Here is a 23,749-nt window from a genome sequence, read left to right as displayed (position 1 = left end):
TCTTCATCTTGAGTGGCTTTCTCGAAATACGTATCTTCACTTTTGCAAGAAAGTACTCTAGTTGCTCTCGGTGTCCATAGGGGCATGGATGTACAATTCTTCATAATCTTTTTCATTTCTTGGGGTGTCTTTCATAAATATCTTTTGAAGATATTTTATTTCATGGGTATCTAAGAAAATATCTTTTGGAAGATATTTTCATTCTGGGGCAGTTTCGCAGTTAACCCTTTTTGTAGGGGTCATTGTGTAATTAACGAAAGTTATTACAAAATACCTCGTCTGGAGCCTGGATCCTCGTACGGGATTCATTTTCAGATTTCATTGAGTTGTGGACTCTTAGAATTCCGTTCTGGTCATTTTTCTCCAGTTTTAGAGTTTCTGGACTCGGTTGCCGCCGAACTTGTTCGGGGCATAACTTTCTGCTCAGGACTCGATTTTTTACGTCGTTTCTTCCGTTGTTTCTATTTTCTTATTTTAAATCTTTTTTGTTCATGGAGTTTTGCCGTTTGAGCATGTTTGCTCAAAATCCACTTTTCCGGACCCGACAAGGCCCTTTCGGGGCACTTTTTGAGATTTCTATAAATAGGTTGCCATAATTTTTAAAATCAGATTTTCAAACCTTCTTCCTCCTCTTGGCTGGCAGCCATGGGAGCCCAAGGGGCTGCCTTCACTCTTGTGATGACCCTGTGGGTGGGTATGCCGTGGGCGGGTGCAAGAGACACTGTCAGGCTACCACACTGGCGAGTTACGGGTGCACAGTCCCACATCGCCTGGGTAGAAGAAAGGTGAAGTGCTTATATGTAAGTGTGTCACCTCCAATTAGTATGAGGCCTTTTGGGGTGAAGCCCAAGAGTAAAACCGTGAGGGCTCAGGCCCAAAGCGGACAATATCATACCATGTGATGGAGCGGGTTGTTACAAATGGTATTAGAGCCTGACCCAGCTGGAAGTGTGCCGACGGGGACGTCGGGCCTCCAAGGGGGGTGGATTGTGATGACCCTGTGGGTGGGTGTGCCGTGGCCGGGTGCGAGAGACACTGTCAGGCTACCACACTGGCGAGTTACGGGTGCACAGTCCCACATCGCCTGGGTAGAAGAAAGGTGAAGTGCTTATATGTAAGTGTGTCACCTCCAATTGGTATGAGGCCTTTTGGGGTGAAGCCCAAAAGCAAAACCGTGAGGGCTCAGGCCCAAAGCGGACAATATCATACCATGTGATGGAGTGGGTCGTTACAAATGGTATTAGAGCCTGACCCAGCTGGAAGTGTGCCGACGGGGACGTCGGGCCTCCAAGGGGGTGGATTGTGATGACCCTGTGGGTGGGTATGCCGTGGCCGGGTGCGAGAGACACTGTCAGGCTACCACACTGGCGAGTTACGGGTGCACAGTCCCACATCGCCTGGGTAGAAGAAAGGTGAAGTGCTTATATGTAAGTGTGTCACCTCCAATTGGTATGAGGCCTTTTTGGGTGAAGCCCAAGAGCAAAACCGCGAGGGCTCAGGCCCAAAGCGGACAATATCATACCATGTGGTGGAGCAGGTCATTACAACTCTTTCTTCTCCTCCACTTGATTTCCTCTGTAGAAATCCTTCGGCCTTAGCATTTGTTGTTCGCCTCGTCGTGCTCTACCATTACCCCTTATTAGAAACCATTTCTGACCAAATTTCGAGTTTGGGATTGAGGTCAAGTTTGGATTCTTATGGGGCTTCTTGGGGATTCATATAGATCGTGTTGTCCCCAACAAAACCTAGGAGTTTCGTCGGATTCGGAGCCATTTCAATTCGGTGGGGATTTGGGATTTTCATCTCAAATTGAGGTAGGAGGTGTTATAGGTTTAATTCTTGTTATATAACATGATATTGATGCTTATACAACTTGATTGCATGCTTAAATATGAAATCTAGAGATTTTATTATTTAATTTTCTTGTATTGGATTTGATTTTCCTGGTTGCTTATGACTTGTTTTAAACATGTAGCATGGTAATATAATACTTTAAAATATGGTCATTGACATATATTAAATTAAGGGAATTTGAACAAGTAATAAATATTTTATTTAATATTTATCTTAAATAAAATATTAAATCATGTGGTCTTAACTAGCTCAAAATCGATATGTGTTAGCATATTAAATTAGGCCTTAGCATGCTCTCCAACATAGTTGAATTTGAAAGTAATTGGAGGTGTTTTGAAAATTAGTAATTTTTAGTTAATTTGATTAATTAATTTGCCCCGAGTGCACTATTCACTCCATTTGAATTCCGACTTGATATTCTTGATCTACATGCCATATAACTTCACATATATTTGATTTAGAATATTCGGTGAGGTTTTGAAACCTTTCATTTAATTAATTTCCTTGTTTAAGATTTAATCCTCATGGTGATATACAACTTGGAATTGAATTGTGGGATGCTAGAAAATTAAGCTTTGGTGTGGTTGTTCACATATATTAAATTGGAATTAATTGCATGAGAATTGCAACCTTTATTTTATATTTAACTTTAGTGAAAGTTTAATTTACATAGGTGTAACTTGCATGAAATAAGCTTGTAATGTGATATTACATTAGTTCTTGGCATGTTCTCTAAGATATGTTAAATTGAGAGCATTTGGTTAAGTTTGAAAATCTAGAGATTTTAATTAAATAAAATCTATTTTGTGGTCCCATTAGCTTAATTAAGATTTTAACTTGATATTTGTATTGGCCATGACTTGTTTACTAGTATATATTAATTATGGACCATTTGAAGTTGCTTTAGAACCTTGGTGATTAAATTAGCATGATTTAATTAGAGTTTTACTTTGTTGTTCCAATAACCTAATTGAGTTTTAGAATGGATATAGGTGATGACCATGCCATGTTCTTTAATATGTATTAATTTTAGGTTATTTGGAATTGAATTAGAATCTAGGGAATTTAATTAATTATTTTTATTTAATTAAATTCTATCGAATTGAGCCATGGATTTAATTATGTTTGAAAGTCGTTTCTATATCAAAATCCTGGACATGGACTTGTTGTATATTCATTTGGTTATGTTTTGAGCATTGGATAACATAGTTGTTATGTTTATACTCATGAGAATATGTTTTCCTTATTGAATATATTGTTACCTTGTGTAATGATTTGCACATTTCATATTTAACATCATTCATGCATAGCGTGTAACGAATTGCACACTGAAGATTCGATATTCATCACATCATATTAGTTGTGGACTTAGAGCATGTATTGTATAGGTTTCCAAATTTGGTTGTGCTTGGTAGATAGTTGATTATCTTGCATATTTCTGTTGATATATGCGTTGTTGCACAACTTGTTGATTTTGGAAACTTGGGGATGTCGTTGTTTGGCTATGGCTAGGACGTGGTTCTAGTACGGGGGATAGTCCCTCTATGTAGTCTAGTGCGCACATAGGGAGGTTATCCATGGGATAGTAACCCTAAAGTAACTATGTTGTCGGTCTGATCCGGCGTGACATCCGAGTATCCACTTTGTTTGATTTCGCATTTCATTTTCAAGTTGATAACTAGATGATGTTGTAACTTGTCGTTCCTTATTTGTCGTTCCATTTTAAGTTACATGATGTTAACTTTGCGAAATTGTGCTTTATGCGTTGTATTGGAAGTTCCAACGTTGGTTAAATTGCATCGATATTGAAAATTGTGTTTTGACGTTCTAACAAAGCTTAGGATTGATCCTATTGATTCATTTATAACTTAGACGTTAGGTGGCATGACCCACTTCTGTTGTTTTCGTTCTTTAGATTTCAAGTTGATAGCTTTAAGAAATTGTATTTTGTTGCCTTGTATAATATGCTTTTATGTGGTTAGATTGCATTGAAGTTGTAATTTGCGTTTTGATTGTTCAGTATCGCCTAGGATGATTCCTTAGACTTATTTAGAACATAGACGTTAGGTGACATGATCACTTTAGTTGTTTCTGCATTCGAGATTGCAAGTTAATACCTTTAAGAACCTATATCTTGTTGCTTTGTATAACGTGCTTCCATATTGTTTAAATGGCATAGAAGATATGATTTATGCTAGAAACACTCTAAGGTAACTTAGGATGCTCCCTGAGTCTCATTTCGATATAGACGTTAGGTGGCATGAAACCCTTTAACATGTTTCACCTTAAGGTGATAAATTCGTAAATGCTAGGTCGATGCATGCTCATCTCCTACGAGTAGCCTACGATACTGGGGCATATTTCAGGTACAAAGACTTGGTTCGTGACGCCTAGCATTCCTTGGATGTCATGTAGCTTTCAAATTTCCATTTCATGCAAATGTTAGCATGAAATGTCATTTTGTAGACTTATATGTCAAAATATGTATATTTGATTCCATGTATGTAATGTGTACTTAAGTACACTCCTTTCAATGTATTTGATATGTATGAGATGAGGCCGGAGGCCAATGATCATTATATTGTATTCTATGTACTTTTTAACTTCATGAAATATTGTGAAAATCTTGAAAAATCGCAAGTCATCGCTTCACTATGGTTGCATCGGGTGTGAGAATTCCATTCTCATTCTTTCATAGGGTTTTATTAATCTTGTATGAAGTGTGACCAAGGGCCAAATGGTCATTTGACCCCGTTTTGTATTTTTGGATTTTGAGTTTTCATTCCAAGTTCCATTTTTGCCTTTTTGCCCGTTGGGGTGTTGGATTTTGCATCGGTGGTATTTTTAAGTCGTGGACCATTGTAGCACGTCCTAATAGGTAAGTTACATTTGTGTGCATGGTCGTTTCCGAGTAAAACCTCATCCTTGGTGATTTGAGCCTCTTGTGAATTCATTTCGCACTTTTTTTGCATATTCTGATCTAAGGGCATTATAGACTTTTCACTATAGTTTTATTTTCTTCTTTCAACATGGTTAAATAGAAAACATGATTTTAGGTGGGGTTTCTTTTTCGTGTTTTTCCAGAAAATGTCGTCTTGATATCAGAAATCGCTTACGAAGTTCAGCTCTCAGTTTTTCAATTTAGCAGCATTTTGGACCTCCATGACCAGATTTCATGGAGGGGCATTACGGGCATTCTACATTGCATTTTTTTTTAATTCTCTCTGGAGTGATGTAGAAAACTCAATTTTGAGGGGGGTTTCTTCTTTGTGTTTTTTCAAAAAAATTCATCTAGGCCTCCAAATTCAGCCTCTGTTCTGGTTTTCTTTTTTTAAATAAACACATAGCAGCTTTTGGGCTGCTGGCAGCCGTGTATCCGCCCAGCGCACGCGCGGCATGCATGGGCGTGCACATGGGCGTGCATGGGGGCTGTCATGGCCCCCTCGTCGGGCCGTCGCGACGTCATTTCTTCTTTTGGGCTTTTCTCCTTCGTCCGGACTCCAATTCAAGTGAATTTTTTTTTTAACTTGATTAATTTTTCGCTGTCTTTCCAACGGTGTACTCGGTTGCACCTGGATCTTCTTGGATAATTACCAGTTTACCCTTTTAGCCTTAAGTGTTTGTTTTTCTTCGTCAGGCTGTTTCTCCTTCGTCCAGACTCCGAATCATGCGATTCTTGAGTCCATTCTGATTATTTTTTTGTTATCTTTCCAGCGGTGTGCTCGGTGGCACCCGAATCCACATTTTTCAAAAATGACTATTTTGCCCCTGGGGGCTTATTTATCATATTTTTGACCTTTTACTTCCGCATCAGTTATCATTGAGTTCCACGATCTCGTGGAAGGTCACTTTGACTTCTTAGAGTTTTGTGTTCTGTTTTTGCTTCCGCATTTCGAATCCGTTATCGGATCATCCTTACGGTTCATCACTAGACACGCTGGCCTAAAAAACCAGGGTCGTCATAGGAAGATACTTGGTTCGCCGAGTTTTGGTTAATCAAAAATTAATCAAACCTTTGAGATAAAGACTTCATTTCGGCGGCTATTTCATTTGAGTGGTCAACTTGATGTAAGTCAACACTCTTCCTACCTTGTGAATTTCTACCATTCTTGGATGATAATGTTCTATGCAAAGAATTTTCACTCATGCTCTCATAAAGACGGTACACGTCATCCTCATGCCTATCAATGTAAGAGCCACCCATGGAAGCATCAACCATGCCCTTATAATTGTCTGATAAGCTCTCAAAGAAATATTGAACTAATTGCCATTTGGGTATGTCATGATGTGGACACTTCCTAAGCAATTCATTAAAGCGTTCCCATGCCTCATGAAACGTTTCTCCATCCCCATGTAAAAATTCTCGAATTGAGGTTCTCATGGCATTGGTCTTAGAAACCGGATAGTACTTCTTCAAGAACTCCTGTTGCATTTCTGCCCAAGAAGTGATTGAAAAAGGCCTAAGATTGTTAAACCAATACTTTACCTTGTCTTTTAAGGTGAATATAAAAAGTTTGAGTCTTAAGACCTCTTCCTCCGTATATTTTACGGTGGAACATGCTTTAAGAAACTCATCCAAATGCTTGTAAAGTTCTTCACTTGGAAGTCCATGATAGTTAGGAAGCATTTGAATAGTTTGTGGCTTAATTTCATAGTGATGTGCTCTAAATGGTGGCAATTGAATGCATGTGGGTGCATTATATTCATTAGGCACATAGTGATCTCTTAAAGCAAGTGGAGGATTAGCAATTTGAGGTGCAATATGGGCACCTTGATTTTGATTTCCTTGAATGATGGGAGGTTGTGGAGCATACATTGGCCTTGGCATTCCAAATGGAACTTGGCCTTGTTGTTGTTGTGGTTGGTGAATGAATGGCCAAGGCATGTCTAATGGTACTTGAATGTTCCCATGATGCACATTTGGATGGAGGATACCTTGTTGGTCTATGTGACCAAGGTCCTCTACATGCTCTTCATTATGGCCTTCCATTGATGTAATGGATTGGGCAGAACTAGAACTTCCTCTTCCCCTAGAATTTCTAACTACGGATTCAAGATGCAAATCAAGAGGGACAAGAGTTGGTCTTAGTGATCTATGACCATGCATGCACAATATAAAACACACAAACATAATGAATGAACAAGCACTTCGACTTCACAACAATTCAATGAAACTTCCTCCACAAACACTTAACCCATACTCCTATGCTTTAACAACAATGATGCAAAGAACAATTAAGAATGCCTCCACGAGGGCTCACGATTTATCTAAGAATTTAAAAACAAGCCTCCATGTGGGCCAACGATTTAACTAAGGGATTGAGTAAAGAAAATCTCACAAAGGTTCTTTAGCACTTCAACTCCAAATTTATAACTTAGCTTAGCAATTTTTTAAATTTTTAGCATTTTTCCTTGCTTGCTTCACTCCTTTGCTTGAATGCTCCTTTGCTTGCCTCCTAGCTCAATGCACCTTGTCAATCAAGAATAAACACAATAAGTAATCAAAAAGAAAAATAAAAACAAAGTAAAGACACGATCAAAAGAGTACTAATTCCTAATTGATTCCACAAATACGACGTTGCCTAATCCCCGGCAACAGCGCCAAAAACTATGGTCGTCATCCTACCATAAGCTTAAGAGTGTGCATTAAAGCGAGGGCCAAGTTTTACATTTATAAAAGCCACTACTACCTTCACTAAAAATATAGTTAGGGCGAGTAGGGATCGTCCCAAAGGATTGGAGTCGAATTTGGTTGTGGAATCACAATTAGGGTTAGTAGGTTGAGTGATCAAACAAATGGTTGGTTGGTTGATTAAACTAGAGAGTAAATTAAACTAAATAATTGAATGCAATAAAGAATAAGTAAGAGAGAGAGAGATCTTGGGGTTTAGAGGTCACCACCAAATAGTACTTTTCTACACCCTTAACAAGTGACTAATGAGGGAAATGTGTGTTGCAATATTGATGTGTGTGTGTGTTTGGTTGATTCAACTAGTAAGGATGACCAATTAAGTATATATTGTCTAAGCAACATGTGAAAAGCACAATATATCTAACAATTAAGTATATATTGTCTAAGTAACATGTGAAAAGCACAATATATCTAGCAAGTCATTAATCCTTTCATTAAGCTCACAAGCCAAATACACCACAAGGTTAGAGACATATGCTACTTGCATTCAAAAGTATGGAACATCAAACAACAAGCATGGATTGACCTCCCTTCTAACAACTATACTACCACTACACTACAATTAAGCTAATGACATGAAATTAAACTAATTAAGCTAAGGGAAAGACACAATCCATCAAGTAATGAGCATGAACCATCAAGAAAATTACAAGAGCATTCCATTAAGTACTATGTTTTGACAATATCTAGATTTATAGCATTAATACACATAGACATTCATCAATAACACAAGAAATAGAGACAAACACATGAACATCTATTCTAGCATACATAGACATATGGATAGAATGAAATGATCAATTGGAAGCATTAAACCACATAAATCATTGAATAAACAAGATCTATATTTATAAAAGTGCCAAAACATGTATTACAACACTAATCCCTCAATAATACACAAAATCAAGATGTAGAAAGCATGCTTGGGGCTAACTTTAGGCCCAAGAGGATGTCTAGCCACTCATGGTAATGCTTCTCCAACCCTCAAGGGCAAACTTCATGGAAGAAATCTACTCCTTGGTTGATGAAGAGCTTCCCAAGCTTGTGTCCCTAGCCTTCTCCTCATTTCTTCCTCCCTAAGAATAGCCTCTATTGTGATAAATCAATCTTTAGAATTCTTCTTAAAAAATGTTTCATATTCTATATATAGGTAGGTCAAGTGACATATAAAATGAGCTGGGGTCGTGCACAAAATATTCCCCAATGATTGGATAAGGACAGCTTTCAATGAGCTGGAAATTTAACTTTTCCGCACTGGAGGAAGTTCGATCGATCGAACCTTGGACTTGGATCGATCGAACATAGCTGAGATCATCGAACTGAAGTTGGATCGATCCTCAATGGCGGTGCCTTTTTGGATAAAAACAAATCTGAGATATTTCGAAGATATTTTTGGAAAAAGGACAAAAGTGGTTGGTAGGGTGGTACAACCAGATAAGATCAATCATTTGGATAAGGACAAGGTAGTTCTATCAATTGAAGAATGATGTTGGATCGATCGAATTTTGAGATCTCTGAAAATGTCATCATGGCTCTGATCCATCTTGAAGTGTTGAGATTGATCATGTTAGATTTATCGAACTTTGATCTGAGATCGATTGAAGATGTTGAATTCCACCTTTTTCTTCCTTTTGCTTCCACTTGGCTCCTTTCTTTAATTCATCCCAGAATTGCTTCAATTAAGCTCTTATTTGGCTGAGTTAGCTTATTTTCGAGATAAGTGCCTGAAAATGGAAATAACACGAAATCAATCTAAATGGTAAAGTAAGATAGATAAAGGTACTAGAATACCTAAGCTTAAGGGGTTTAAATACGTATTTTTTAGCGCTCATCATGAGCTTTGGAATAGATTTCGCTAATAATTTTTTTCGGATCTCTAGATGAGCGCGTTTCTCTCTGTAAGGAGATGAACGTTGTATATGTACTTTCTCAAATCCATTTCTGAGTAAATGAGAAATTAGCTCCAAAGTGTAGTGTTTTAATAAGCCTGAATGGGTATGCAAAATGTGGGAAGTGTTTGTCCCACATGGAAAAAATGTTGAAACTAATTGAAATTTAAATAAGCCAAAGTTGGGCTTGGGCTTGGGCCTAGTTGTAAAGTCTAATTATTCTTTTTATAAAATGGAATCTTGGATTGGGCCTTTAATTTTGGGCTAAGCTTATTTAAATGGGTGGTTAGTTTTTGAATTTAAATTAAAAGTTAGTTTTTTTTCCAAAGGGTTGCATCTATTTTTAAAGCGTTGCATCTGTTTTTCAAAGCGCTGCATCTGTTTCTAAAGGGTTGCAACTCAAAACCAATAGACATAACTATTCATGTGAACCATTGCAACCTTTTGGAGTGGATGTGTCTATTGGTGAACGGACACCATGTGAACCATTGCAACCAATTGGAGTGGATGTGTCCAGTGTGAAGAGACACATATAAATGGTTGTGTCCAATGATGAAGAGACACACCCAATCCAAAAAGGCACATTAATTAAAAACTACTTTTTAGTTTTTTCCAAAGGGTTGCACCCAATCCGAAAATGCACCTTATTGCCTATAAATACTCCATTTTGGATCATTTGCAATTTATTTCATTTTTCAATTTCTTCTATCTCCCTCTTTAGACTTGAACCCAACCCAAGTGGGTTCAAACCATAGGTTAAGTGGTCCGAACCACTTAGACCCTAATTCAATTTCATCGAGCTATATTAAGATTGGTCCGAACCATTTGGTTTGAATTGCACCCAATTCAACATTTATATAGTATAAATGCATTTTTTAGTCAGAGAGAGTATTACACGGAGGAGGTTCGCCGTATCCACGAGGTTGTAGTGCTGCTACTGGTGGATATAGACCGTTGTATCCTGGAAGATAGACCCCACTGAGTCCGTTAGCACCATAACGGGGCAAATCTGTCTTAAGGACATAGTATCCAATACTAGCCTTGGTCCAGGTTCATTCCTTGTATATTATTATTATTTTATTACTTTATTTTGCATATTTAATTAAATATAGAGTTGTATATTTAATAAATGATTTCTTAGCATATTGTTAATTATCACATGACATATTAGTATAAGGTTTGTTATATCTTAAATGTCACATGAAGCATATATTTTTCCAACAATCTTAAGATAGATTCACTTATTGAGTATGTTTTATTATATGCTTCTATTTAAGATATAAACAAGTAGAGATTATACTAATAAATGAGATATAATAAAATAATATTATATACATTATTATATAATAATATGCTAAATATTGATGTGTTCAATATTATGTGAAATTGAAGCATGTTGTATTAGTAAATTATTGAATTATTTATATAATTCAATATTGGTTGAATTATTTTAATTTTGTAATATAATATTATGTAGTATATTATATTATCTTAAATTTGTGTCAACTAGAGATAGAAAAAGGTATTTCATTCTTTTTATCAATGCTTGCACAAGATGACGTTATCTATATCTGTTATGAAGCAAAGATAAAGCCTTAGAAATGTTTAAACATTACAAAAATGAGGTTGAGAATCAACTTGACAAGGTGTTAAGAAATGATAGAGTTCGTGAATACGAATTATCATTTGCTGATATTTATTCAGAACATGGTATCATTCACGAAGAAATGATGAATGTTATGTTGACAAGTTCTAGTTTGACTTAGAATTTGTGGGGGGAAGTTTTGCTTTCCACAAATTATGTTATCAATAAAATACCACAAAAGAAACTAATGTGACATCATATGAATTATGGAAAGGTCAAAAAACCTTCCTATAAATTCTAGAAGTGTGGGGCTGTCTAACTAAGTTTGCAGTTCCTACTCCTAAGAAAGTTAAAGTGGTACCTATAATATGGCAACCTTGTGGGTGAGTGTGCCATGGACGGGTGCAAGAGGCACTGACATGCTATCACACTGAGCAAGTTACAGGTGCACAGTCCCACACCACCTACGTAAGGGAAAGGTAAAGTGATTTTATGTAGTGGTCTTATCTCCAATTGGTATGAGGCCTTTTGAGATAAAACCCAATAACAAAATCGTGCGTGCTCGATCCCAAAGCGGACAATATCGTACTGTGGTTGAGTGGATCGTTACATAAAACCTTTGATAAGTTATACTTATAACATCAGTGTATATCATTTTCTTGTGGGCTAGAACGTCTACATCTTTTGGTCCTGATTTTCTAGCATATTTATTGGAGAATAAGGCACAAAGCTTTGAGAAAGCAAAGTCTTCTCCTGAATATTATTATTTCTTAGATTAGTTATGTGATATAATTAATCATGTGGTATAATACTATTTGTGTGAGTTCAATATTATTTATATAAATGCTTACTTTTAATTGAGATTATAATATTACTTAATGTGCATAGTAATTTAATTTTACAATATTGTTGATTTAATGTGTGATATTATTAATTTTGTATGAGTTCATGACTGATTTGTGTATTTAATACAACAGACAAAAATTGACTAGTCTAACTATGTCAATTCTCCCGATAGTCAAGGAAAAAAGATCTATACTAGTGTTTAAAGACATGTATAGCTGTGAATGGGCTGAATAACATAAGATTTTCTGATAATTTTAAAGTGTTTAATGGAAAATGTTATGGATACAGTAAGCAAGTACACTGAGACAAGCTAAATCAAGCTAGTTAGCTATAATGTACAATTTAGTTGAAAGCTAAAATGTTACAGAGTTACAAACTAGTTAGCTTAGCCATAAGTTAAAATGAGTAATAAGGTGCACAGAACCTAAGAGAAAGATAAAAATCTGTTAGTTGGTTCTTGCTCTCTACTTGGTAGTAAAAAAACACGAGGGTGATGAGTAGCCATTTTAGCCATAAGCTATTTGAGTTATACATCGATTAATGAGGTGCACAGAACCTAAGAGGAAGATAAAAATGTAATGACCCGGTCATTTTTCATCCTTTCCTTTTCTCAGATTTTTACGGATATTTTTTTTCCATTGATCTTTTCCTTTCTGAGTTTGGTTTCTCGTCGCTTAGTGTCGTCTCGAGTGCTCTGGAATGATTTCCAAGACTCTTTTCTTTGGATTGACAACTTCCTTTGAGGACCGAGTCAATTCCACTTTTTTTCGTTTTTCGACACTATTCATTTTTCATCATTTTCCCCATTTTGTCCTTTCCCCGTTTATCACTTTGTTGGCATAACCTCACTTCTTGTGTTTGGAGTTAGTTTTTGACTTCACATATCTTCATTCTGAGTGGTTTCCACGAAATACGTATCTTTACTTTTGTAAGAAAGTACTCTGGTTACTCCTAGTGTCCATAGGGGCATGGATGCATAGTTTTTTCAGAATCTTTTTTTTTTTTTTCTTGGGGTGTTTTTCATAAATTTCTTTTGAAAATATTTTATTTCAGGGCTTTTTAAGAAAATATTTTTTGAAGATATTTTCATTCTGGGCCAGTTGTGCAGTTTTCACTTTTTGGAGGGGCCATTGTGCAATTAACGAAAGTTATTACAAAAATACCTCGTCTGGAGCCTGGTTCCTTGTACGGGATTCATTTTCACATTTCATCGAGTTGTGTACTCTTAGAATTTAGTTCTGGTTGTTTTTCTCCAGTTTCAGAGTTTCTGATCCTAGTTGCCGTCGAACTTGTTCGGGGCATATCTCTCTACTCGAGACTCAGTTTTTAACGCCGTTTCTTCCGTTGTTCATATTTTCTTATTTTGAATCTTTTTCATTTATGGAGTTTCACCGTTTGAGCACATCTGCTCAAAATTCACTTTTCCGGACCCGGTAGGACCCTTTCGGGGCACTTTTTGAGATTTTCTATAAATAGGGGACTTAAAGAAGAAAAATCAGATTTTTCTTTTCTTCTTCCTCTCTTGGCCAGCAGCCATGGATGCCCATGGAGCTGCCACTTTCTCTCTCCTCTTTTGATCCACTTTTCCTAAGTGAAAAGTTTTCGGCCCTAACATTTATTGTTCCCCTCGTCGTGCTCTATCTTTCACCCTTATTAGAACTCATTTCTGACCATTTTTTGAGTTTGGGTTTGAAGTTAAGTTGTGATTTTGATGGGGCTTCTTGGGGGTTCATGTAGATCGTGTTGTCCCCGACAAGACCTAGAAGTTTCGTCGGATTCGGAACGGTTTCATTTTTGTGTGGAATTGAGATTTCATCTCAAATGGAGGTAGGGGGTGTTATAATTTCATATTTTTGTTGTCTTGCATGTTTTTGGTACTTATACAACTTGTATGCATGCTTTTGTTAAGAATCTAGAATTTAATTTAATTATTTTCTAGGGTTAAGATTTAATTCTCATGATGGTATTCAACTTAGAATTAAATTGTGGCATACTAGCAAATTAAGTTTTGATGTGTTTGTTAACATATATGAAATTTTGATTATTTGGAAAAGAATTGCAACTTTTATTTAATATTTTTCTTTTGTGAAAGATTAATTATCATGATCATACCTTGCATGAAATTAAGTTGTGATATGCTTTTAAATTAAGTCCTGGCATGTTCTTCAACATACTTTAATTTGAGAGAATTTGGATGAGTTTGAAAATCTAGAGACTTTAATTAAGAGAATTAATTAAAATCTATTTTTATGGTTCCATTGGTCTAATTAGGATTTTGAATGAATATATGTAATGACGATGCTATGTCCTTTAGCATATATTAAATTGAGGCCATTTGGAAATGATTTGAAATTTAGAGAATTTAATTATTTTTTATTTAATTAAATTCATTATTTTTTATTTAATTAAATTCTATCTTGTTGTTCCATGAATTTAATTTTGTTGTAGAAGTTGTTTCTATGTATAAATCATGGATTTGGACTTTTGTGTATTCACATAGTTGTGTTTTGAGCATTAGATAACATTATTGTTATATTTATATTCATGAGAACATGTTTTCTTTATGGAATATATTGTTGCCTTGTGTAATGAATCGCACACTTTGTAATTGACATTATATATGCCATTTTAAAATTTAAACTCTAAAGCATGAAATGTGTGGTTTCAACCTACTTGCGTATGGAAGGTGTTTTCATGCACTATATAAATTATGTATAAGTTGTGAGCTTATTTGGTTTATTTTGGAGTCTTGGGATATTGTTATTATAAGTGACATAGCTGGAGTTTGGCTCTAGTGCGGGAGGTATGAGTTCTCCCCAATTGAGATAGTGCGCACTAGGGTGGTCTTCCCAGCGGGTTAATGCCCGGAATAACCATTGAGGTCTCGGCAGAATTCCGAGCTTGATGTCCAAGTCTTCCACTATTTGATTTCGCATTCAATTCCAAGTTGACAATCATGTTTAATTATGACTTCTGGTTTCGGCTATTGGCGATTTGATGTTGTTAAATACATCCTTACTAAATTGTTGTATTTAGTTATTTGCACACTTTTAGATTTCAAGTTGATAACTTAGAGAATCTATGTCCTGATGTGTGGTATTAGAGATTCTAATTATGCTAAATTGTTATATTTAGTTGTTATTGCATTTTAGATTTCAAGGTGATGGCTTGAGAATCTATGTCTTGATGTTTTGTATAGCATGCACCTATGTTGTTGAAATTGCATAAAGGATGTGTTTTATGCTAGAAATGATTCAAGGTAGCTTCAGATGCTCCCTGAGTCTAACCTTTGACATAGACGTTAGGTGGCATGTCCCTTTCTGAATTGTTTCATGTTGTTATAAAAATCTCTAAAGAAATCGAGTCGATGCATGCTCATTCTCTACGAGTAAACTTGTTTACTCACCCCGAAGTTCCTAGGGGATTTGTTCAGGTACAGGATTCAAGATTGCAGATTTGCACTTGCCTTGGGTGATTAGTAGATTTGAAGCTTCTTTTAAAGTATTCTTGTTCACATGCAAGTGTTAGCATGTTTAAGTTTTGCTTATAAAGGTGTAATGTTTAAATAGGTTCAATATGCCATTTTCACCTTATGACATGTAAAGTGTACTTGGATACACTATTTGAGACCTATTTGATATGTATGACATGAGGCCAAGGGTCACAAACTTTTAAGTCTAAGTGTATGTATTTAAATTTCAAGTTTTGCCTTTGAAATATAATTTTTTCTAACTTGGAGGTTTGACATGTCAAATTTTGTAATGAGGCCATGGGCTATTGAAACACATCTCAATATGTAAATTTCACTTGTTGGCATGTTTATATAGCTTAAAATCTTGTGTTTTGGACCAATTTCATGTTGGAGTTCGAGGCATGGGTCAAGCCTCAACAATTCTTGCTCATAACAGGAGTTTCAGCACCTTTTCGAGGAGTTTCGGTCGACCGAAACTCCAGTTCGGTCGACCGATGGCCTATTTCGGCCTATCGAACCATCCTCCCCTCAAAAACCTACCTTTAGAAATCTTTCTATGAGTTTTGGTGGACCGGAACTCACCCTACCTCTATTTCGGTCGACCGAAATAGCCCTCCTTTGCACAGCTCTTCAGTTTTGCTTCAGCACTATTGTTCCGACTTCAAATGGTCATATCTCCTTCATTTCTAACCCAAATGGGGTGATTCTTGAGCCTAAACCCAAGGATTTTGAGTTAGATTTCCAATAGTACCTATGCCATTCTCAGATTCCAATCACTATGGGGGTTATTCATGTTTTAGTAAAGTATGGTCAGTTTTCGCTTAAACCGGGAAAGGGCATTTTGTGGGATTCTTGTCCAATGTTCTTGGAACCACTTAGAATGTTATGAAATGACTAGATTAGGTTGTATTCACCTTGTTTGACTTGTTTAGAATCAAGTTTCTCTTCTTAATTGTGAATTGACCATTTTGCCCCTTGGTTAATGGATTTTGCCCGTTTTGACCTTTGTTTCCGTTTTCGTTTCATTTGAGTTCCGTGACTTCATGGAAGGTCACATTGGTGTCTTGGGGATGATTTATATCTCTGTAGACTTTGGTTTTATCTTTTGCTTCCACATTTTAGATCCATTATAGGATCAACTTTCGGTTCATCACTAACTCACCAGGTTGAAAAACTTGGGCCGTCACAAAAAATCTGTTAGTTGGTTCTTGCTCTCTACTTGGTAGTAAAAAACACGAGGGTGATGAGTAGCCATTTTAGCCATAAGCTATTTGAGTTATACATCATATCTGCTTATGTAGGAGTGAATAATACTACTTGTAAAGTAGTAGTTTTTGAAGAATATTTTTCAAAACAAATTACTCTACTACCAAGGTAAACTACTTAGTTAAGTATGTGCTAAAGTTAAGAGCTACTAGAATTGATAACTGGACAAACTTAACTTCAAGCTAGTCGTAATAGTAGAGAAGTGGGTGCTCATTATAAACGAGTAATAATTAATGAGAAGAGTGTGCTTAATCTAAGCTAATAATGAGAGCTTAAAAACTCACTTTTAACTAGTAATGATAGTTGAGAAGTGAGTGATCACTTTATGGTGATGTATCCAAAGCTTAAACAATAAGTGAGTTATTTGCTTAAATGGTTGAGTTATGTGATGTATGACACGTGAAAGGTAATAACATGTTAAGATAATTGACTTATGAATAACTCAATTCATAAATACAAGAGATGTAGAAGCAAATATTAATTAAAGCCCATTGTAATTAATATCTCTAGTATTAATTCATAGTAACGTCTGTGACATATTATAAGAACAAGCTAGAGATAAAGTGAATACATATGTACTAGAAACTGTTATGCATGCTTGTTGAGAAGCGAATATAAAACCTTAGAAAGGTAGATGAGGTGAAATATTTAATATATGATATTTCAAGAGTTGAAAAACCATAAGAAATATATCATATATAAAATTTCAGGATTATTACAAAGTTGTGGGGGGATATTGTCCATAGATGAAATTTGCTATGAGTTATCTCACCAGATAAGAAATACTTATAAATGTAAGGTTCTTAATTCTAAGAGATTTTGAATAGAACCAAAAATCATTTACAGTATTATAAGAATAGTGCATGTTGTTTCCTATGAGAAAAATATTATGGAACAACTAGAAGAGTTCTTTTTCCAGCGGAAGAGCTGAGTTATTTGTTCTAGTTGAAGAGGAAAGTGTGCAAGCTTATAAGTCTTTGAGTGGATTAAAGTTGGTACCAATACAATGACATAAATGTGATGTATAAATCATTGTATGCCTTATAAAAATTAATGATCTACTAATTAGTATATTTGATATGAAATATTTAACATCTGATAACATAGTATATTCTCAATAGAGTGAGATTGAGATAATACTAGTTATGATAACAAAAGCCTAGCTAACTTTTGTAGATGTAAATCTCAAATATAAATACTAGTCAAAGTATATCATTGGTTAAGATTGCAAGGCATCTTAATAACTGTGTTTAATTACACATTTTCAATCCAGGATCGGATCACTGAAAAACAATAAATTGGGTAGTTGAGATACACCCTAAATCCAATATTACATGGATCGAGGTATCTAACTAAATTGGAGGTGTAACAGTGATGCAATCTGGATATGGGATATTAAAGACTTCAAATCCAAGAGTGGATATGTCTTTTATATTAAAGGTGTAGTTGTATGTTCTTAATATAACTCAAAGTTAAAAACTTTGAATAAATCAAATAGGAAAGTCAATAGACTTCACCTAAAGGATATTTTAAAGTAATTCTACACCTGTGCCACTAAAGAAAATAATTTTAGGGCACAAAGTATACAGTTGCTCTCACCTGGAGAAATCTCTGCAGAGTGTAATATTTCTAAACACAACCTTATGGCCACATATAAAATTGAGGGTTGTACTAGAGAACAATTGTACAGATCATCGAGGGGAATGGGATTAAAAGCCAAAAGCTAACGAGCCACCTTAATGGAAACCCAACCTAATTGACCGGAGATCCCAAGATCTAGGTTCAAAGGGATAACAGAAATTCTGAGTGACTCACCAGAAGCACTGGGAAGATATAAATCTTCTGCCCATTTCTATGATGAGACAGTGCCACCTACAGTGAGGATTAGGATAAGCTATGCTTTTAATGACTCTTATACCTTGAAAATTCAAGTGGGGTATGGTAGGATACTCTTAATAAGAAGTCACCTATATGAGTGTGAAGTGGGGCCGCTTTTATGAGAACTATAAAGGCTAAGTTTTCTGGACCACTCATTGAATACCAGGAGTTGTTCAGGGCTAAAATGAACAAAACAATGAGAACCAACTTTGTGAGGAAAGGTACTGTGTGTTTGTTATTGTCTTGGTTTACACAAACGGCTGAACAGTTCAAGACATCGCGTTCACTGGTTAGCCAGAAAATCCGATGGCAATACACTAGGGAAGGTTCAAAGCCAAAAGCTACCTATCCTGATGCAGTAACTTTTCGACTATACTCTCTCTAGTGTCTGCACGATCATCTTTTGCATTTTACGCAAATTTCCATTCATGTGGGGGATTGTTGGAAATGGGGGCATTAAAAACATAAACTTTTGATGAGATTTGGAATAAATTTCGCTAATAATTTTTTGCGGATCTCTAGATGAGCGCGTTTCTCTCCGCAAGGAGATGAACGTGGTATATTTATTTTCTCAAATCCGTTTCAGAGTGAATGAGAAATTAGCTCCAAAGTGTGGTGTTTTGATAAACCTGAATGTGTATGCAAAATGTAGGAAGTGTTTGCCCCACATGGAAAAAATGTTGAAACTAATTGAAATTTAAATAAGCCAAATTTGGGATTGGGCTTAGGCCTAATTGTAAAGTCTAATTATTTTTTTTACAAAATGGAATCTTGGATTGGGCCTTTAATTTTGGGCTATTAAATGGGTGGTTAGTTTTTGAATTTAAATTAAAAGTTAGGTTTTTTTCCAAAGGGTTGCATCTATTTTTAAAGGGTTGCATCTGTTTTTCAAAGAGTTGCATTTGTTTCTAAAGGGTTTCAACTTAAAACCAACAGACATAACTATTCATGTGAACCATTGCAACCTATTGGAGTGGATGTGTCTATTGGTGAACAGACACCATGTGAACCACTACAACCTATTGGAGTGGATGTGTCCAGTGTGAAGAGACACATATAAATGGTTATGTCCAATGATGAAAAGACACACCCAATCCGAAAAGGCACATTAATTAAAAACTATTTTTTAGTTTTTTCCAAATGGTTGCACCCAATCTGAAAATGCACCTTGTTGCCTATAAATACCCCCCTTTGGATCATTTGCAATTTATTTCATTTTTCAATTTCTTCTATCTCCCTCTCTAGACTTGAACCCAACCCAAGTGGGTTCAAACCATAGGTTAAGTGGTCCGAACCACTTAGACCCTAATTCAATTTCATCGAGCCATATTAAGATTGGTCCGAACCATTTGGTTCGGATTGCACCCAATTCAGCATTTATATAGTATAGATGCATTTTTGAGTCAGAGAAAGTATTACACGAAGGAGGTTTGCCGTATCCACGAGTTTGTAATGCTACTACTGGTGGATATAGACCGTTGTATCCTGGGAGATAGACCCCACTGAGTCCGTTAGCACCATAGTAGGGCGAATCTGTCTTAAGGACATAGTATCCAATACTAGCCTCGGTCCAAGTTCATTCCTTGTATATTATTATTATTTTATTGTTTTTTTTTTTTGCATATTTAATTAAATATAGAGTTGCATATGTAATTAATGATTTCTTAGCATATTGTTAATTATCACATGACATATTAGTATAAGGTTTGTTATATCTTAAATGTCACATGAAGCATATATTTTTCCAACAGGTTCAACAGTGTTCGCAGTGGGTTTGTGGGGTTGTTTTGCGGTGGTTTAATATGAATTTTTGTGAGTTTTCAACCAAATAGAGAGGATTGTGGTTCTATAGGTTGAGGTGGCGGTAATGGTGGTGACGGAAGTGGGTGGTGCTGGGTTTGTGACAATGGTGACGGTGTTGACGGAAGTGGGTGGTGGCGGTGACCGTAGTGACGAGGTGGAGAGAATCACATCAACTGCAATTCACATTAGGTGTATCAGTAGAGTTGTTTGGTGTACCAGAAAGACGCGAAGAAGAAGATGAATAGTGTTTGTAAATATATATACGTATATGTGTATATAAACAGAAGAGAAAAAAGATGTGTTTGGGTGCAACAGCAAGTTAAGGTCGTGTTTGGGTTGTGTTTTGGTGTAATGGCATAATAAAGGGTTATAGAGTCATTTCATACTTATAAGGGCATTATAGTCATTAAATCATATATTGTGCTCACGTCGTATTTTAACGGCGAGTTTCAACCGGTGCCGTCGCCGGATGGAGTCATCTTCAACAAAAATGTATAGTTCAGAGGGTTTTTTGTAATTTTTGTAATTCAGGAGGACTTGTTGCTAATTAACCAATAGTTCAGGGAATTTTTTGCCTTTAACCCTAATAATAATAATAACAACAGATTACAAAAGTTTCATTTCTTTTTATGTCGTTTTGGTGGCATAAGTGGCAAGCCAAGGACTGCAAATTCTTTTTTTACAACAAAAGACTCGAAATTCCTTACTTTGTTCTAGTGATATAACTCGCTAAATTATTCACAAATGAAAAAGACTGTCAAGACTTGCTTAATTCTAAGCAAGTGGTTAGAAATGTTGCTCTTGAACTTGTGAAAAAATAGCAGAATATTGGGTGGTTATATTTAAAGGTAGTCTGGTAAAAGATATTGTAAGGTTGGTCTTGAGCTTAGACTCTCTATTATGTTCCTTGTTTCATTTTCAATCTGATAGCACACAGCTTCGACCAAAGCTGTTTACATTATTTCCTTAATATTTTGACATGTAACATAAGGTCGATTATCATCGTCATCCACTACGTAAGGACTATATATTATCAACTACAGTTACATCTTCATCTCTATCAAACTGCATATATTGTCAACATTTTTAACAAAATAAATATTAATATTAGCAAGAAAATTAGCTTAAAAAATTATTTTATAATATATTAGTTAAACATGATACTTCTGATTGTGACCTTATTAATTCATTTAAAATTTATCATTTTCACTATAATAAAGAAAAGACATAGTTTTAGAATATACAAGAGTGTGAAATATTGGAAGAGAACAAATTGTACATAGGTGTTAAATGACTTGTAACGTAAGATAGGTTATCATCGTCATCAATTACGCAAAGAATATCATTATCATCAACTATAATTGTATCTCCATCACTATCAACCGCATTGCCAACATGTTTAACAAAAGAAATATCAATATAAATAGAAATCAAACAACACAATTAGGTTAAAATTAGCTTTAAAAAATCATTAAATTAAAAAACTTCATTTTACAATATGATTTATTAGTTAAACATGATATGTTTGATTGTGAACATGTAAATTTATTTTGAAATTATGGTGTTGACATTTATCATTTCATTATATTAAAGAAAAGAAATAGTTTTAGAATGTATAATATTTACAAATGGCAAATTACAAAAAATCCCCTCTACTTTCAATTTTTGGCAAGAAACTCCCTTATTGAAAAAAATTGACATACCCCATCTCCCGAACCATTTGATTTGTTGCAAAGTGATATTAGTATGATGAAAATGCCCCTTAATATAAATTTAAAAATTGGTTTCTCTTAATATAAAATTAAAATTAATACGAATAACTTGTTCGCCATAGCAGTGTTAAAATTTGTAAGAAATAGAAAATTCCTTGGAACTATTTATAAAATGTTCTTAAAATATACAAATAAAACCTAAATGAAAATCGACAACCTAAATTTTCTTAAATTTACATTAAGCGGCATTTTCGTATTATAACTTCACTTTAATGGTGTATATTTTATAAATTTTTCTGAAAGTTATATTTTTAAAAATTACAAAAGGAAAAAAAAAAAAAAAATTTAATTTGATAATAAAGGACATTTGCATCATTATAACATCACTTTGCAACAAATTAGATACTTAGGAGAGTTTTATGCTGATCACTTTTGTCAGTATGAATTACTATTTTTTAGCAGATGCAAGTCGGTGTTTAAAATGCAAGGAATACCTTACATATGTGGGTCAGTATGAATTACTATTTTTTAGCAGATGCAAGTCGGTGTTTAAAATGCAAGGAGTACCTTACATATGTGGGTCATTAGTCAAGATCACGCAGGGGTGGGTTTGCCCTTCGTTTGCATGTAAGCGCTCCTATGTTCGAATGTAAATTGTAAAATGTTTTTCAAAAAATATTTTTTATTTTTTATTTTTTTAGTGTTTGATTATCGAAAAATATTTATAAAGAAAAAATATAAAAAATTAACAAAAATAATTTACTCATTTTATTCATTAATTTTTGACAGGTTGTTATTTTACACAGCCTGATGAATTCAACCTTATTCTTTATCTAGATCTTGCCAAACACTAAAAAAAATAAAAAATAAATAACTTTTAATCTTTTTCAAGAAAAATCTTTTACGCCAAAATAATTGAAGCAATAATCCCACACAAAAATCTGATGGTATGATTTTTTAAAACTGGTGGGGGCTTATTTCATGGTCGGGATTATTGGTTTTGAATCAATATCACCATTTAACATCTAAATAAATGTATCAAAAATATGTAAATTTTGTTTTAGCTTTTTTTTTCGTCCTCAAATAGTAATTAGCGGAATCAATAGTACTTTTTCCTAAATAAGACGTAGTTTGGAGTGGAGACGTGTTATCTTATCAAACAAAAATAATAATAATAATAATAATAATAAAGGTAAATTATCTTCTTAGGATTTGGTAAGTATATATACAGACCACCCTCTTATTTGTTAATTTATATTTACTTTGTTCATTTATAATTTTATATATATATTTATTTATTGTACTCCATTTATAATAGAACCTTTCTTGGATAAATAATTTTAGTGGAGTTGTGCATGTATCATCAATAAGGAAAAAAAAATAATAATAGAATGACATTAGGAGATATTAGAACCTATATTATTATTATTACTTATTTTGATAAGTTAACATGATTCCGCTTATTTTGGCTTAAATAAGACTCGCGTACTTTATGGAATGAAAATTTTTAATAAATAATTTTTCGTGAAAGTATCCCCCTCAACACAAGTCATGATAGGGGAATCAAAAACAATTTTCTAAATTAACATCGAATTTGTCGTGGTTAGTGATTCTTATCAAATGTTAAATAATTATTTTTTTAGAAATTGTTTAAATAAATGAGGTGGACAAAAATATGTCAAATTTAATACTTATTCGGAGTTAATTATCCAATCTCTTTATCATTATTTAAAAAAAAAAAAAAAATAATAG

At 34.7% G+C, this 23,749-nt stretch overlaps 1 pseudogene; it reads left to right on the top strand.

The window, feature by feature from the left end:
• Window positions 1-6,131: 6,131 nt before the first annotated feature.
• Window positions 6,132-6,230, top strand: LOC132315299 (small nucleolar RNA R71; annotated as a pseudogene).
• Window positions 6,231-23,749: the final 17,519 nt, after the last annotated feature.

The sequence above is a fragment of the Cornus florida genome, unplaced genomic scaffold, assembly GCF_030987335.1.
Source record: "Cornus florida cultivar Cherokee Brave unplaced genomic scaffold, ASM3098733v1 CherokeeBrave_3.0.0_Hap2_Chr06, whole genome shotgun sequence".
Taxonomy (NCBI): Eukaryota; Viridiplantae; Streptophyta; class Magnoliopsida; order Cornales; family Cornaceae; genus Cornus; species Cornus florida.
This window is presented reverse-complemented; position numbering and strand designations above follow the sequence as displayed.